Source organism: Acromyrmex echinatior, chromosome 6, assembly GCF_024713525.1.
Source record: "Acromyrmex echinatior isolate Ae372 chromosome 6, ASM2471352v2, whole genome shotgun sequence".
In the NCBI taxonomy this organism is placed as follows: domain Eukaryota; kingdom Metazoa; phylum Arthropoda; class Insecta; order Hymenoptera; family Formicidae; genus Acromyrmex; species Acromyrmex echinatior.
The window spans coordinates 6,000,336-6,016,360 of record NC_141857.1 but is presented as its reverse complement, the minus strand read 5'-3'; the positions used below and the strand labels follow the sequence as shown (position 1 = coordinate 6,016,360).

Sequence of the window (16,025 nt, the reverse complement as noted above, 5' to 3'; positions counted from 1 at the left end):
AACTATCCCCAATAGTTTCCAGACCTTTAACGAGACCCAGACAACAGCAATCTCGGGAGTCGTTTCAGTCCCTCGCCGGGTTATGGTGGCGCAACGCAACAACATACACTTCGCCATACACCATGGAGCAGTAATGTCGCATGGCGTATATACCCCGTTAAGTGGATCCAATCAACTCGGTGGCAGTACGGCAGACGGACAGACGCGAACGAGCGAGCGCGGTGACAGGCGGAGAGATCGAGCGAAAGAGATCGAGAGAGAATCTCTCATGTTGGTCGGTTATCGAGAGGTGAAGAGTGCGAGTGAGAAAGGGAAACCGACAGAGATGACACAGTTATTATGTTACACGCATCTAGAAGAGATAGCGCACAACGTTAACGCCCAGGGCGATAGAGCGGCATTCGGTCTGCTCGCTACGATAAACTCCCTTTGTGACGCACCGTTGATTTTCGAATTGGCGTCCAGGACATTGACATCAATCCCGGAAATGAAGTTGCCGACCTCGAATCAAAATCATCGTCAAGCTTGGCATCGTCGTCGTTGTCGTTTAGTTTGGCACTCGCTCGACGTGCGGGATCGTTTCGTTAATAATCCCACTCACATACAAAGGATACTAGCTATACTGTGATACGGAACAATAATGAAACGCGCCGTCGTGATGAAGATAAATTATTCATAAAAGCACAGCTCTCTCTCTCTTTCTCTCTCTTTCTTGAATATATATATATATACACACACATGGCTTCAAGAAAGATCGCTGCATGTAAACATGCGTGTTAAACGCATCGCATGAAATAGCGTGACTGCATACAATATGTATATGTAATTTAAAGAATTTCCGAGAAAGAATATTCATCTTTCAAACTGTGCAAGAATAAAGGAAGATTAATTTTTGTAATATTCTTCTAATTATCTCTTTACATAAGCGATTTACTTCTTGAGTAAATCTTTTTAAAAAAGAATAATAATTTTGGTAAGTAGAACAACAACATTGCTGATATATTGACTTATTTGTAGAGGAGTGATAAATTGTGCGATAATTCCAAGATCATATATGCGCATGAAATTAAAAAGATAATGATTTATCATTATCGATACATACTTTAAATAACCACTTATTCGATAATGTTAGGACGATCAAATATTATGCGATTATTCGTGTGAGAATAAACAATAGAAGATATTCAAATTGTATTTCGGCTACACGTAGGCCGCTTCCGTGAAGCTAATCGTAACTGCGTCGTTCGCTTGCATGTTACGTTATCGAGAAAATAATCCGACGGTGATCGTACGATGCCTAATGCTTTTATAATATTATGGAAGATAAGATTGACACTGTGATAAATCCGAATAAGTCGATTAGAACGAATGGGATAAGCGATAGATACTCGAATCCATCAAAATGTGTAAAGAAGGACAGCACACAGATAACCCTCTGAGATATCATATGTCTTGCAATTAAATCTGACCTCTGATAGTCGAATGTCTGTGAGCAATGAAATCGATGTTCCTTATGTGTCACGCAATTATATAAATGATTAGATGTGCTCAGTTAACAATCATTATCGTAATCATTATAAAAGAATTATAAAACAATTAATTGGTATTTTGTACTTATCTGTTCTTTTATCTTTTTATCACATTTTCTTTTGTCAGAAAATGTAAATTAAGTTTATCACGTAGAATCTGCATTTGATTCAAGATAATTGGTTAAAAGTGTAATTTAATGTCCCTCTAATTTCTTTTTCTCAAATATAATCGTACTTTTGGACTAAAATGGACTCTTTTCATAATGCATTTTAAAATGTGTCCTTTTGCACAGATATTACGGTAGAAAAAACTTTCAAAATTCTCGACGTACGATAAATAAAAGAGTCCATTAAAGTAGATAACGACGCTAAATTGCAAGGTGTTGCAATCGTGTGAACGAAAGAATGTTGTTTATACTGTAAAAGCAACATGGCACACATGGACATCCTGCATTGCCGTAATCAAGATCTTTACACGCTTTTAAAGTGTACCACGCATTTATCACAATTGCCCGGAAACGCGCATGGGTCCTAAAGCGCCGTCAAACTAATAGCTTTTAAGAACTTAAAATTATCTTAAGCATACTTAACCCACATTTTCAGATGGACTTTCATCCACGATATAACGCACGGTCGAATTTATTGTCAAGTGAGTTACGCTATTGTTTCTATTTTACTCTCAAACGATGAATAAACACATGCATTCTGCACACAGATAAAAACCTAAAAATAATGCTTGTATAAAAATTCGTGACATTAGTCACAACAGACAATTGTCAAAATCTTGGTTGCGATCAAAATCGTATTTACCACCAAAGAACTAAAATTTCTAACAATTTCTAACATTTTAAGAAATTAGGTTCACTAAGCCTATTTCTAACGTAGATTAACTTTAATCTCGATTTTAGTATAATTCTAATTTTTAAAACTAGAAAAGATGAAGAGATAAATTGAATCGAGATTAAAATTAATTTACATCAGAAATCGACATATTATCGGCTTAATATATCCACATATTGTAAAGTAAATAATATTTACAATTTACTATCAAGTTTACACGCATTTTAACTATTCAAGCAAGAAACGATCAGCTGCTTAGCATAATGCGGTGACGCTGCAATGCAGCTTTTACTTACGCGCCATTTTTTTTTTTTTAATTAATGACACATAATCATTCCGGGAACTTATTTTTCGCAAAAAGCAAATTGCTTACAGCTGAAGTTTCCTCTCCTGGGTACGACCAAAGTCGGACCAAAATCATCTACGAAACCTTTTAATCAGGATCGAATCGCCTCGAACTACCGACTGCTTTCTCCGGGGGTAATCAGGGTTAGAGTTGGGATTATAGGCTGATTGAATTAACCCCGTGTTGCCTGCCCTCGTAAACTCTTACTAAAGTCAAGCCCCGGCTCCTCCCGTCCCGTGTACTCACATTACGGCCTGAAAGAGTATATCCGAGTACGGCTCGTTATGGTCCTTTAGAAAGCACGCTGTTGAATTTCCGTTTCCTTCCGTTAATGTTCGCAATCGATATCGCATTGACGGTTTACGGGATCCGTAGTGACAATACATTTTTAACTCGTTAAAGCGGACCAGTAATTTTAGTCTCTGAAATAGTTTTAATTTTTTGTTGCACGCGCAGCAATAATAATCGCAGGTCTTTTAGAAAGATATTAAGTGAAAAATTCAATTTGTGATATTATATATACGTATTCCGGCTCTAGTTTAGAATTGTGTTTCAAGATCGACAAATAATCGGCGCGTGATTTGTTTGAACTGGAAATAGTAAAAATTAATACAAATATTATTAGGCATCAAGACCCATCTTATTCGAATGTGATCGTCTTCACTCATTTGTCTTTTGGAAGATTTTCATATTTCAAAGTAATTAAAAACATAACAGTAACACGTGTTGTAGGTATGCATAATATACTAATTCGATATAATATTAACAATGGGTTGTAAATAATTTATAAGTCAAAATGTAGTTCCGCGAGAAACTCTCGGAGAATTACGGTGAATTAAATTCGACGAATTAAATTATCGTGGTATCGGTTTCATAAATAGCAATTCCTACCGCGGAAGAATATACGTAAATATGGAAATCGATGCGCGTTATATAATTTAATGATGCTATAGGAGAACGTGATTTATACATCGTGCAAATGTTAATGACTTCGTCGGCAACGAAATAATCTTCTTCTTTTTTTTCCCCTTTATTTCCCTCCCGGGAGAGTTGTTATACCCTCGATGATAACTAAAAACATCTCTCACTTCGTCGGCAACGTCAATTAACGAGACCCCGCGATCGTAATCGGCACGCCGATTGTTTCTTTCGATCGGCTTGACGCGCGGCAATTAACAATCGGGTGCGCGCAGTATTTCTATAGAAGCGTGGAAGACGGGAAACGAAAGTGTGAATTAACGCGCAACGAGGCCGACTTATTGCACGTAGTAAACTCGCGAGTGCTACGTTCGCCGTGAATTTTATCTCGCGTAACGAATATCTTACATTGCGCGCGTGCGTGTGCGTGTGCGTGTGCCTACACGCTCGGTATATTGCGCGTACTATTACTCCGCGTATGTTTATCCGCTTAATTCCTACGTGTGCCACCTGAACCCGTCGAGAGAGAAAGCTGTTTTTCCATACCTGACGCCGCTCGTCATACCTACGCCTCGTATTAGTTGCGTTACATACTTCTCGCACTGACCTACGCACACACGCCGTGAGATAAACGCCGCGATCCAACCGGGACTCGTAAGAAAGATATCCGACGAACGGCACCGCGCTTTACAGTGTCCCGATAAAATTATTATTATTTTTTTTTTTTATGAAGAACATTCACGTTAATTTCCGGACGCGATAATTCGTTCGTGATGTATAATAGTTATCTTTCTTATATTACCCCATTTTAATGATCGATCGATAAGGCAATTCTACCTTTCGTTGTGAAAACAACGTCATCTGATTTGATTTAAGATGCTCCGATTACGATTACCAAGCGAGATATTATTCTCAGCTCCATACACTAATTGCATCATATATTATCAGCTGACCTAGGCGTAAACTGCATCTGTTTGCTGAATGTTTTATAGTAATGCGCGGATCTTATCGCCGGCAACATATCCTCTGGTTACGATCACTTTTTCTCGACGCACGTGCAATGAAACGCCGAGTTGTCTCTCTCTCTCTCTCTCTCTCTCTCTCTTTTCTTTTTTTTTTACTTTTTCAACGCGTGAGACAGGTTGATGGGGTATTATTATTAGCTTATACCGATACGCAACACAACGCAACGCTTTTCTTTGCCTCGATTTAATGGACGCGGCGGTATTAATAAGCGAGATTAATTCCTCGCCGTGCATTCGCGTTCGTATATCTAATTATGCGCTTATCGCGCACTGCTCGCGCCGATAATAACTTCTCTCCTCCGCATTACGCACTCGTACGTGTATGTTGCGTTTCACGCATCATTACGTACGTCTATGCTTCATTTCTCGTGTTCACAAAGATAAAATAAAAACACAGATAGTTTCGACGAACTTATGCGTGGTTAATTTTTCGATATTTCCCCTCACACTTATCTTCAATAACAAAATATATAAGTTAATAAGGGCATATAAGAGTCAGACGCACTTACTTTCAGCTATTAGAATAGGGAGATGGATCGATTGGAAATATTTAAAAGAATTTTTGATACGTCACTGTCAGAATGCATTTCCATTGCTTTTATTATTAAAATAAATTCTATAATGCTTTCTAGCAACAATAAATTATGTAGGAAGATAGTTATTTACAGTGAAGAAATAATTTATTTTCCATTGAATAATATATATTATTTCCGACTTCAACGTCACGTATTTATCAAAGTATTATCCGTCCATACTTCTACGAGATGTCATATGGTGACAGTATCGCTATCTTTACAACGACACGTTGAAGCTGTAAAAATGCCAAGCCACATCTTCTCTGACTAGCCTTATTCAAATGACGTCTCCATCGCGCGGTGCTAAATAATAAATAGCCAGCGTTGAATTTTAACACGCGCAGCGACCGCTTATCGCGGCTCAAGATTATTCAAGCGACATCAAAACCGCGAGTTACATTCGCGCCATTAACTGCCTATCGATGTCGACAATGACTTCAGTCCTACACCTCATTATACGCATCAGTGTTTATATAGATATAAGTCCAAGGTAATCGCGTATGTCACAATCGCGTATGGCACGCGCGCTGAGCTCGTATGCGTGTTACTCGACCGGTCGGTCGCTCACGCTCACGCACGCTGCATTGCGCATTGCGCTGCACACTGAGAGCGCATTCACGACGATGCCAACGAGCGCGGCCGCGAGTCTCGAGTCATTGATCACCGCGGAAAACGCGGGAAACCTCAACTCGGTGAACGCGGCGAGGCGAAACGGCACCCGCGATCGGCGACGATACTCGTCGGCATGCTTATAAGGCAAAATCGTATTTTTACAAGTGAAAAAAACTGGAATCGATGAATGAAAAGACGTACGGAGACATGCGGTAGTCGTGGGACGTCATCCCACCGAGATCGTCGTTTGATTTATTCGATCGATCGCGATCAATCGCGTCGTCCCACGTTTTCTTACGTTATTTGTCTCGCGGCGTTGCTTCCTTCCTCCGTGCAAGAGAATTATAAGGAAGTTACGCGAGACAGTGGGTGAGACGAACGCGATTTTCCGCGATGCGTGGGTTCCTCACTGCGTAGCGTCGAACGTTCCACTTTTCGCTGACCTTGCCGCTCTTCCGTATCGAGGTGTGGCGGACTGGAAACGTAGAAACCTGGAAGATTCTTCTTGCAGGTAATATCAGCGATTCGAGATTGCAGGTGCGATGTACGTCATTCACTCGCGGATCCGTGACAATAAGTTGGATTTTTGAGCCTAGATCGAAGGACCTTCGATCGATACGCACGTCATGCCGATCTTTTTGAATGTTGTATTAATCGAGAACGAGGCAAGGATTCCGATGCGACGGAGCGCCTCGTTATTGTATTCCGATCGAGAGATAATGTATCGTAACACCGATCGCGTAAAATATGCATTTCATACGTCATGACTTCAATAGAACTCGACGCTTTAGATACGATCTTCATTAGATTTACATATTATCATCGAACTTAATCATAACAAACTAATTTGATTACTTACTAATTTTATTATTATTATTAATTAATACATATTAACTTTTTATTGTAAATGTATTGTATTTACTGATTAATATTATATAATTTGAATATTTTACTAGGATCTACATATCTTTGTTGGGACAATCTTTGTGATGTCACTGTGAGATAAATGGGGATCATAAATTGACCAGTCGTAAAAGTGTCAACGAAAATGACTCAAAATGAAAAAAAAACATAGCTAATATCATAGCTAATATCATAGCTTGCATATTTCTAAGAAAAGAAATACAGTTACAAAACAGAAATTAGTCACAGTTTTTGTTCGAAACAAATTTTCGAATTGGCACTGAAAAATCGACGATGTTAGGTAGTCCATTTTCTCTTTAATACTGTTCATAAGGATTACTGTTCGTATTCTGATGGACACCCATCGAGCCTAATAATCCACTGCGTTACTTTTCGCAAAGGTTGAAGAAGATTCATCGATACCCGTGGCTTTCGGTAACTTTGTGTAACTCTGTTGTGTTCACGCTTTGAGACTTTGTATTATGGGAAGTTTAAGATGGTCATAAAAGTATTAGAAATTCTGACAATAGTATTGTAAGCAAAATATAGGTTATCGCCACAGTCGAGAGAACATGAGATCTTCCTTGTGGTTAAATAACTTCCGAGGAACTTCATCGTCACGGTTAAATCTTAAAAAGTTGCCGACACTCGTTCGAAAATTATTCTCACGATCTGTCAGACACCCCATCAAAGTTTACAAAGTAACGAATATATAGAAGCAAATATGTTTTAAGAACCTGGCTCCAGGAATATTCTTCTAAATTAGGGACGCATTCGAAATTTTAAATCTTCACTGCATATCAATAAGATAACAAAACAACAGATAAACAAGGATAATAAAAACCAAACGATTTGTTTACACGATGTGATAATAATGGATCCATAAAAATAAATCAATACGTCATAAGATTGGAATGTGACAAATGTTTAATTTCTTTCTTATTGATATAAAACATTATTATATAAAAGTATTAATATAAATACATTAATATAACAACTTTCAACCGCCATACTTTTGTTCTACTTTTTCTACCTTTGTTCCCATTCGTTCCAATATACAATTTCTTCATCGCGTTTCGACATTTGAACGTCAAGAGATTGATCGAGCGATGTAACGCTTCATGATCGAAGAAGAACATATTTGATATATCTTGGGCTGTGTTTCACGGCAGTGACGGCGAGATGACGGATACTGCTTGACGAAAGGGACCAACTAAAAAATTTAATTTTGACGGCCGTTTAAAAGAATTACAGCGCATTAGCGCACACCTTGACCCTCACGGAATGCAGTCATAAAAAGCGTCACTAAACGCATAGCGATGCTCTAAGACCGCCATTGTCATGCATATATGTATAACGCGTACACGCGTTACCGATACAATGAGACCTAACTAGCTATTATGTGTCGCGACAACGGTTGCACGAATTCTCTACTCATTCTACTGGGATACAGATTTTTTTTCTCCCGCGCGTTTTTCTCGCCGAGAAATCACTTATCTTCTATCCGTGTCGCTCGAAAGAACCGGAGATCATTTATCCTTTGAAAAATTTTACGTGGAGCTTTCACATCTTGGAGACAAGTTACTAGAAGAATATGAGCTGTATCTACGTTTAGAAGTTCATTTCAATTTTTAATTTTGAAACGGACAATACGCAATAAAAAAAAATGATAGGAATATCATGTATTATTTCCGAAGAAATCGCATATGGCTGACACTTTTGCAATACATCTGAGATCTGAAATAAAAAATGTAACACCGGTCTCTCTTCATTGATGCTGATCGATGTTTTCATAAGCTCTCGGATCATTGTATATACATTGTAACGAGTAATTACTTTCAGGCTGCAATTTGCACGGCGATGCCTTACATGTATTCATCTTATACCTTGAACTGTCAAGAGTCTCCGGGTGCTGGAGGAATTCGTGCTCTCCGATGCTTGACGCAAAGGAGAACAGGTGTCAATATATTCGTCATTCGTACTGCTCATTGTTTCCTGCGCAAAGACGCGTGGGAAAGGAAAAGCGTTTGCACGCGACAATGTACGAGTATATCGGGCAGCCGTTTAATCGCAAAATTCCGTATTTTCTCACGCTACATAGCACGGCTTTCCGCCGTTTTCCACATCGGTGGAACGGACGAACGGAAATCGAGATCCTTAAGGAAACCGCGAAAAAGTGGCTTAATGACAGGTCGAGAATCTAAACCACCGTCCAGCTCCCCTCGCACCCGATAATGATGGAAAACAATGGCGAGTGCATGTACCTGTACGCGTCTTAGGTGTACAATAACGTTGCCGCACACATGGCGCGTTCCTGTCTTCCTTCGGTTGTCCTCGGTCGACGGAAAGAAGACGAAGGGAGACGCCGTAGGAAGGAGCTGCGTGGTTCTACTATGCGGCCTACAATTATTACAATTACTGGCGACCGCCTGCCATTTGTTCGTTAATCGTTACGCTACACTCCACCGACTCTCCAGCACGCATCTCCAGCTCCTCGTACGATGTACGACTATCGTACGAATATTTGCGGTCGCCGAGAACTACGAAGAAGAAGAGAAACGCGAGAGGCACGTTAACGGTAATTACCGAGATGTAAGCGGTTATTCGATGCAGGGATAGATTTCTGTGATACGGAATGTAAAATTTGCGTCGGCACAAGATGCCAGGAAGGAAAAAACATGAAATATATAATACTTACGAATATTGTGCAGAAATGATAGAAATATGCACACAAGTTATGATAACTCGCGAGCATATCGACAATCGCAATCACGGTATCCTAGAATTTTGTAAAATACTTATATAAATTCGAGAAAAATAGGTGATAATTTATAAAACTTATCATTGTATTTCTAATAATAAAAACTAAGGACTCTCTAGTAAGAGATCAAACCAGTACAATGCTATACATATAAGATACATTTTAATTTGCTGTCACTCTCGAACTACAATTTGCTCCACCTCCATTTGGCCACCTCCACTACTTCAAGGCACACTCCAGTCTGACAGCTCATTGGTTAAGACCTTAAGAATCTCGGAAGAGTTTCTCCGCCAATCCACATCTTGCATTATGGCTTACTAGGGAGTCCCTAGAACAATCAATAAATAAACTTTTGAACAGCAAACTAAAAAACTTACAGAAAAAGAATTTTCAATAGGAATCAATCCGTTTGATTTTTCCAGTTAAAAAAAAGGAATCATATTTTTACTGTGCATTTTCGCAGAATCTTTGTCGGAAATCTTTGTCGGAAAAATTTTACCAACAAAGACGAGTATCAATAATAGAGTCGCCAACCGAGAAATAGAGGAGTTCGAGAGAAAGTAAAATGATCTAGTCAGCGAAGCGGCAGAATACAAACGCAGCGAAGAAGAGCGAATGTAATATATCATATTTAAATGACTATGAACAGCAACTCTTAGGACGAAATATTGAGACACTCGTTCTGACCTTCAATGCCGAGACAAATATCCGAGACATATTTCCAAAACTTCAGTCCATTCCGTAACGAATCAAGATATGCGTGTAGAGATCTGTAGATCATTCACGAAATCTCTGCTCCGTTTTATCCCGACACGCTCTATTCTCTCTCGTTGTGTGATATATAATTTCGGACAGTCTTTGTCAACTAACTTATGCCGGTCATACATCAGCCCGCATTATAACAATCGACTCAGGCCTCCTTATGCGCCTCCTAGATCGCAAGGCGAAACGCTCGACCCATTGAAAATGTACGCGAACGACCGAGTGCTCGAGAGAAAACCAACGGAACCGCTTTATCAAAAAGTAACGTACTTATGGTCAACTGAGAAACGTCGTATAGTGCGGAGATTTATGACGCGGACGAATAGTCGCGACGATGAAGAACACCAGGGGAGATAGAAGCGTAAACCTCTCGTTTCTCATTTGATTCACAGAAGGACGATTCGTCGGGCGATGACTTCTACCTCGAATAAAGTCGAAGTTGTGCGGACGGAGAGAGTCGAAATCCGAAAATAATTTAATTTATACATTTAAAAGATAGTACCTTTAATAAAGTCACGAAATCGAATTGATTTATACAGTTATCGCGGTGGAAAGACGAAGTCTCTACTTTAGATTTTATTTCTCTCCGGATGAAGTAATTCGGCCATGTGGAAGCAAAAACGTTCGATTTCCATCACTCAACTTCATTGCGTATACGACAGTGTCAGCTATATCTCTTAGAAAAAGGTCATCAAGTCGACTCTGCGTATCACCGATACGAACGTTGGAGATCCAAACATCGGGACTTCTACCTTTATTGTTACAAATGACACGGCAGTCAATTCGCCTTTGACCCCATCGCGGGTGGGATCGAACAAACAAGAAAGGACTTGTTTTCCCCTCTTGCCTCTCGCTTCCTCGACCTGTTCCTCCCCTTCTGTTCTCTTTTTTTTTATACTACCGTCGTTTCCATCGACAAACGCTCCAGGCTGTTCGGTATCGACAACGGTGAGCTATCGCGACTGGAATTCGGTGAATCTATCGCAAGCAGCTACGTCAGCGAGATTCTGGTGGATTAACCGACTCGTTCCGTGCGGCTTGCGTTCCTGAAAAATTGGATGAGACTTCGTTGTCGACATTGTCGTCGTCGCCGACCGTTTTCGATGAAGGAAGACGAATTCCGTTTACGCTACAACGTAAACAGGGCGACGATCGATAGAGGAAGGTGGGGAAGAGATAGATGCGGATCGAGCTGGTTTATTATGCGCCGGCCATAGATCAGCAACCAATGGTGAATAACAATGCGTCGTGAAACGGCGGTTAGTTCATCAATTGAATAATAGATAGAAACGTCTGTGTTAATACCAGGAGAATTGACTGAACGACGAATCGTTCTCCCTTGTGATTGTGCTAAAATACGTGCTATGACATTGTGCTATTATGATTCGAAGTATAAACAGAGCCTGAACGATGCTTTTAACGCTAGAACTACCAATGGTATCCCTTTAGGAATTGCTAAAGGTGCTAATTTGATAATTTCCTATCCTTATTTTCAGTTAGGGAAAAGTTATTTTGTTTGAATTATTTATTTTCACTATTATACACTGTATATGTAAATACAAGAAGAAACAGTTAAAATGATTAGCGAGCCAAAGTAGCATTATCGGCGACGGTTCTAGTGTTAATAGAACGAAGTAATTATTTACTTTTTCTTCTCGTTTCCGAGAATGTACATGTATGTAGAAAATCAGATTTATTATTAATCGAGAAAGCGAAGATTGAAAAATATAAATAGATTCTGCTTGAAGTGTTACTATACTACGAAGATACGCAGAAAATTAGCTGTTTGTAATAGAAAGAGTACTTATGTAACATAGATTCCTGTTTTATTCATCCCCGGCGTGTGCCGTCTACTTCCTTGTTCTCACTCTGATCTTTTTACGCAAGGTACCGCCAAGATCGCTGGAAAATCTGTTATTACGTAACGGTCTGGCGGGAAAAGCGAGACTCGCTTACCCGAGGGCACCCTTTTACATACGATCTTGAATGCCTTTATCTCCGTCTACCTCGCGAGGCGCCACGCGTGTCGAGACGCGTTTCATTGGATTTTCTGCCCGAAGACGTTCAGACAGGTCCCTATTGATTCGATGGTTCGATATATCGTCTTTCCCGGAGTGCGCATGAATTAGCACTTGAAACTTCGTTGGCGACGCATCGGATTACTCACGGATTGCAGCTGCAACAGACGCGTCAATCGCGCCTGTTGTATTACGAGGGTGCCATCGAGAGAGCGTTGCACCGAGCGAATTTGCAAATCGATGGTCTGGCAGCAAAACTGCTGCACGCCGAGAACGCGATCGATCGGTAAGAGTGACTCTTCGTCTTGCATTAATCGCACTCGCGGAAGTCATGTTAGCGCTGTTCATTGCATTGATGCGAAGATCATATCGTCGACGCGCATTTTATTTGAGTCTTCGATAGTTGAGTCGTAGATAACAAATATACTTTGAGAGGAGGTAGAAACAATTCCGTTGCACGTCGTAAATATTCGTGAGAACCGTTCGTTATAATAATTTCCCGACGATACGTCCATTAACGCGCGGATCGATACCCATTTCACACGTCCAATCTCGCGAGAGATCTCGGCGTCGATCGGTTGCTGAGTCACAGTGGATGGAGGGAAAAGATAAACGCGTCTGGCAGCGGGACCAGAACCGCTTTTTCCAACCCGGCCTCCGAGTGATCTAAATGACGAAGTTTACGCACCCGACGCGAAAATCGCACTTTCGAATCGCCTGCCATCGAGTGCCGACATCGAAGAATTCAGGAAGAAGAGCGCGTGACGGATAAAAAGAAAGATCCCTCTTGTTCTTCTCTTTCTATCCTTCTTTCCCTCGCATCATCTCTTGCTCGCTCTGTTCGCGTATTCATTTTTATTAACCGACATTTCTCTCGTAATAAAATCCCGGGCAATCTTCATAGAATCTTTGTGAAACACACGGTATCCAGTATCGTTTGACCATCCCCTTGCTACCGCCTCTCTCTTTCTCTTTTTGTGTGTGTTGGGTATATGTATGTGTCTTCCCGTCGCCCCCTTCCCGGCACGGATATAAAACCTGATGGCCGATAACAACCACTAGCACCCCCTTCTCCACCGTCTCCATCGCCTCGGCAGGCACCGCCACTGTATCCGACACAAAAGCTGTGAGTGGTTCCCGTTTTATTGGAACCATACACGGATACAGATAGGGGCGATATACCTCTTGCCCACCCCAACGGCGTGTTTCGAGACCGAGAGAGAGTGTACTGTAGCTGGACGGGCACGCGGGGGAAAGAATCGGAGGAGCAGCGACGGCAACGGCAGCGACGGAGCGAGGGATACTGATGGCCTGACAATATGCGATCTCCCTCTCGACTCAGTGAATTTCTTATACCCGATGTATACGCGATGAAAATCGTGGATTACCGGTCGAGGGGTTGAACCGGGGAGGTTAAAGAAATTACCAGCCTCGTTTGCGCCGTGCATTGAATGAGAGCCTTTCGACGGTTCTTCGATTCGAAGCGATTCTATTGGCGAATTCTTGACGGATGAGATCTGAGAAGCTTCGAAAGTTAAGGAGATTACGACTAGAGTGAGGATTCGTTAAAGTGTTCCGATACGAATTTCGCAAGTTAGTGAAAAGGAAATATCTTCACAATTTCAACTCTTTGGAAATTATTTCTCGAGATAAAAGTGCAGTATTTATTTTAGAAGTTCCATGATTGATAAGTGATGGAAAAATAATGATAGAAATTTGAATTGAAGAATTAATTTTTGGAAAATTAATACTGTAGGTACGTTCAATTTTTCCGCTTAGCCATAAAATTGAATTTGTTATCTAAGATTGTTAGAATCTACCGTCTGAAAGTGCAGACTGCTGAAACTTTCGCTAGCTTTATTTCACGTTGTCCGATAGTTCCGATCTTACAGTACGTTGCTCATCGAGTGCCGTTGCTTTACTCGGAGAAAATCAGAGAATATCTACGACTCTTGCAATCCTTGCGTCTACAGACTACGAGGGTAGCTCCCGTAAATGCAATTCTGTCTGAAGAAATTACAGCTCCATCTCACCGACTACCGGAACGACGAGAGCGAATACTCCGGTAGCTGGCTCGTGATAGCCTTTCGTTTACTCAGGAAAGGATGAACCGGACGGTAGATTGAATTTGGGCGCGAGCGGTGTAGTTCGTACAAAGTGCGAGCGGAATGCTGTTTTCTCTCCGACAGACTGAATTGGCGGAAGTCCAGCATCACGGAGTTGTTCCGGGATTCCCGGTAACCTCTCTCTCCCCTCCTTCCTATGCTCGTAGGTGTGGGACAGAAGATATAGAATTGCGCCAAATAACAGTTCTGGTCTCTGCATCCCCCCTCGTAGACTGTAAGCGTCTCCTGATAATACAGTAGGGATATCATGGAGAGCTCTTGATATTTATGCGCCATAAAAGTCCTGTACACGGGAAGGGCAACGTTCGAGTCAAGGGTGCTGACCGGACATCGGTTTTGGGGGAGAACCAAAACGGTCAGCCCTTCGTGATGCTTGGAACTATTCATCTTTCTCTCTCCTTCTGCCTTTATCGCTCGCTGCTCTACGTCGCCGCCGACGCGTACCTTGTCTTGCTCCTTTTCGTCATTTATGAGCGGTGAAGTGACCGATTTACTTACAATGGTCGTGGACAAGGCGGCTGCCGCAAAGCTCGTTTGATCGGAGGAAGCGACGAGAAGAGGGAGATTAAAGAAGAGATTTCGTCGCGACGACGGATTCAAAGCCCTCTTAGTGAGCTAACAAATCATATTGAGTAACATTTATCACGGATTTATTTTTAAATATTCTATGAGCTTTTTGTATCGCTTATTTAAATTTTTAATTCGTTCTTAACTGAGTTGTAGCATCTAATCGATAAATATTATTTTTATAAAATAATTTCTCAATTGGACAGATTGATTATTTTTATTAGAAAAAAATGTATCCTTGAATGATAAAGTAAGTAGATAATAATTGATTCAAATGAAGAAAATTTTAGATGAACATAATTTAAACCATTTGACTGCAACAAAAATCGAACGGGTCTAAATCTGAAAGATCTACTCTTGAGAATGATGTGTATACTGTATACCTATAAATATTATCGATGGAATGTCGAGGAAAACTTGAGAATATCGCAGACATTGATTTCGTCAGACAAATCCTGATAAACAGATAAAATGTGATCGGTATTAAGGTCGTATCATTACGACAGCCTTCGTAAAGTGCTCCGACAACTTTTTTTCATTAAATGTACGACAACGAATTCACGGACGGTGGCGCTTAGTCTCCTTTCGAGTGGCGAGTCTTCTGCGCCATAATCTCGATCGAGGGAATCTCGACACAAGTATAAATGTAATTGCTTCCATCTTTGAGTTGTAGTAAGAAGACTGCTCGACTCAAATCAATCTTTAGTGTATAGTGAAGTTCAATGCGTGCAAAGGAATGAAGAGCATAAAAATTAATTAAAAGTAATTATATATAATTAAAGTATTATATTGACATTTTACTTTTACTCAGTTATTAAATTGTAAATATTTCGAGTGTTTATATTTAATTAAATCAAAAGAATATCTGTTATCTCTTTCTCTCTCTCTCTCTCTTACTAAAAATAATTTCGTTTAGTTAATCAATAAAAGTTTATACCTTTAATATTATTTGTCGAAAGAATAAAAATTTTATCTCATCCATACAAAGTTTATATCGCTGGGAGATATTGTCAAAGAAGGAAAACAGAAAAGCAGTACATACA

The 16,025-nt window shown here is 40.4% G+C and overlaps 1 protein-coding gene across 5 annotated transcripts in view; it reads right to left on the bottom strand.

The window, feature by feature from the left end:
- Window positions 1-9,576: 9,576 nt before the first annotated feature.
- The window catches only part of LOC105154034 (uncharacterized), a 205,930-nt gene continuing 199,481 nt past the window's right edge, over window positions 9,577-16,025 (bottom strand). For all 5 annotated transcript variants that reach the window (XR_015545446.1, XR_847152.2, XR_015545445.1 and 2 more), the window contains one exon: window positions 9,577-9,837. The gene's annotated coding sequence lies outside the window, so the exon portion shown is untranslated. The remainder of the gene's footprint in view (window positions 9,838-16,025) is intronic.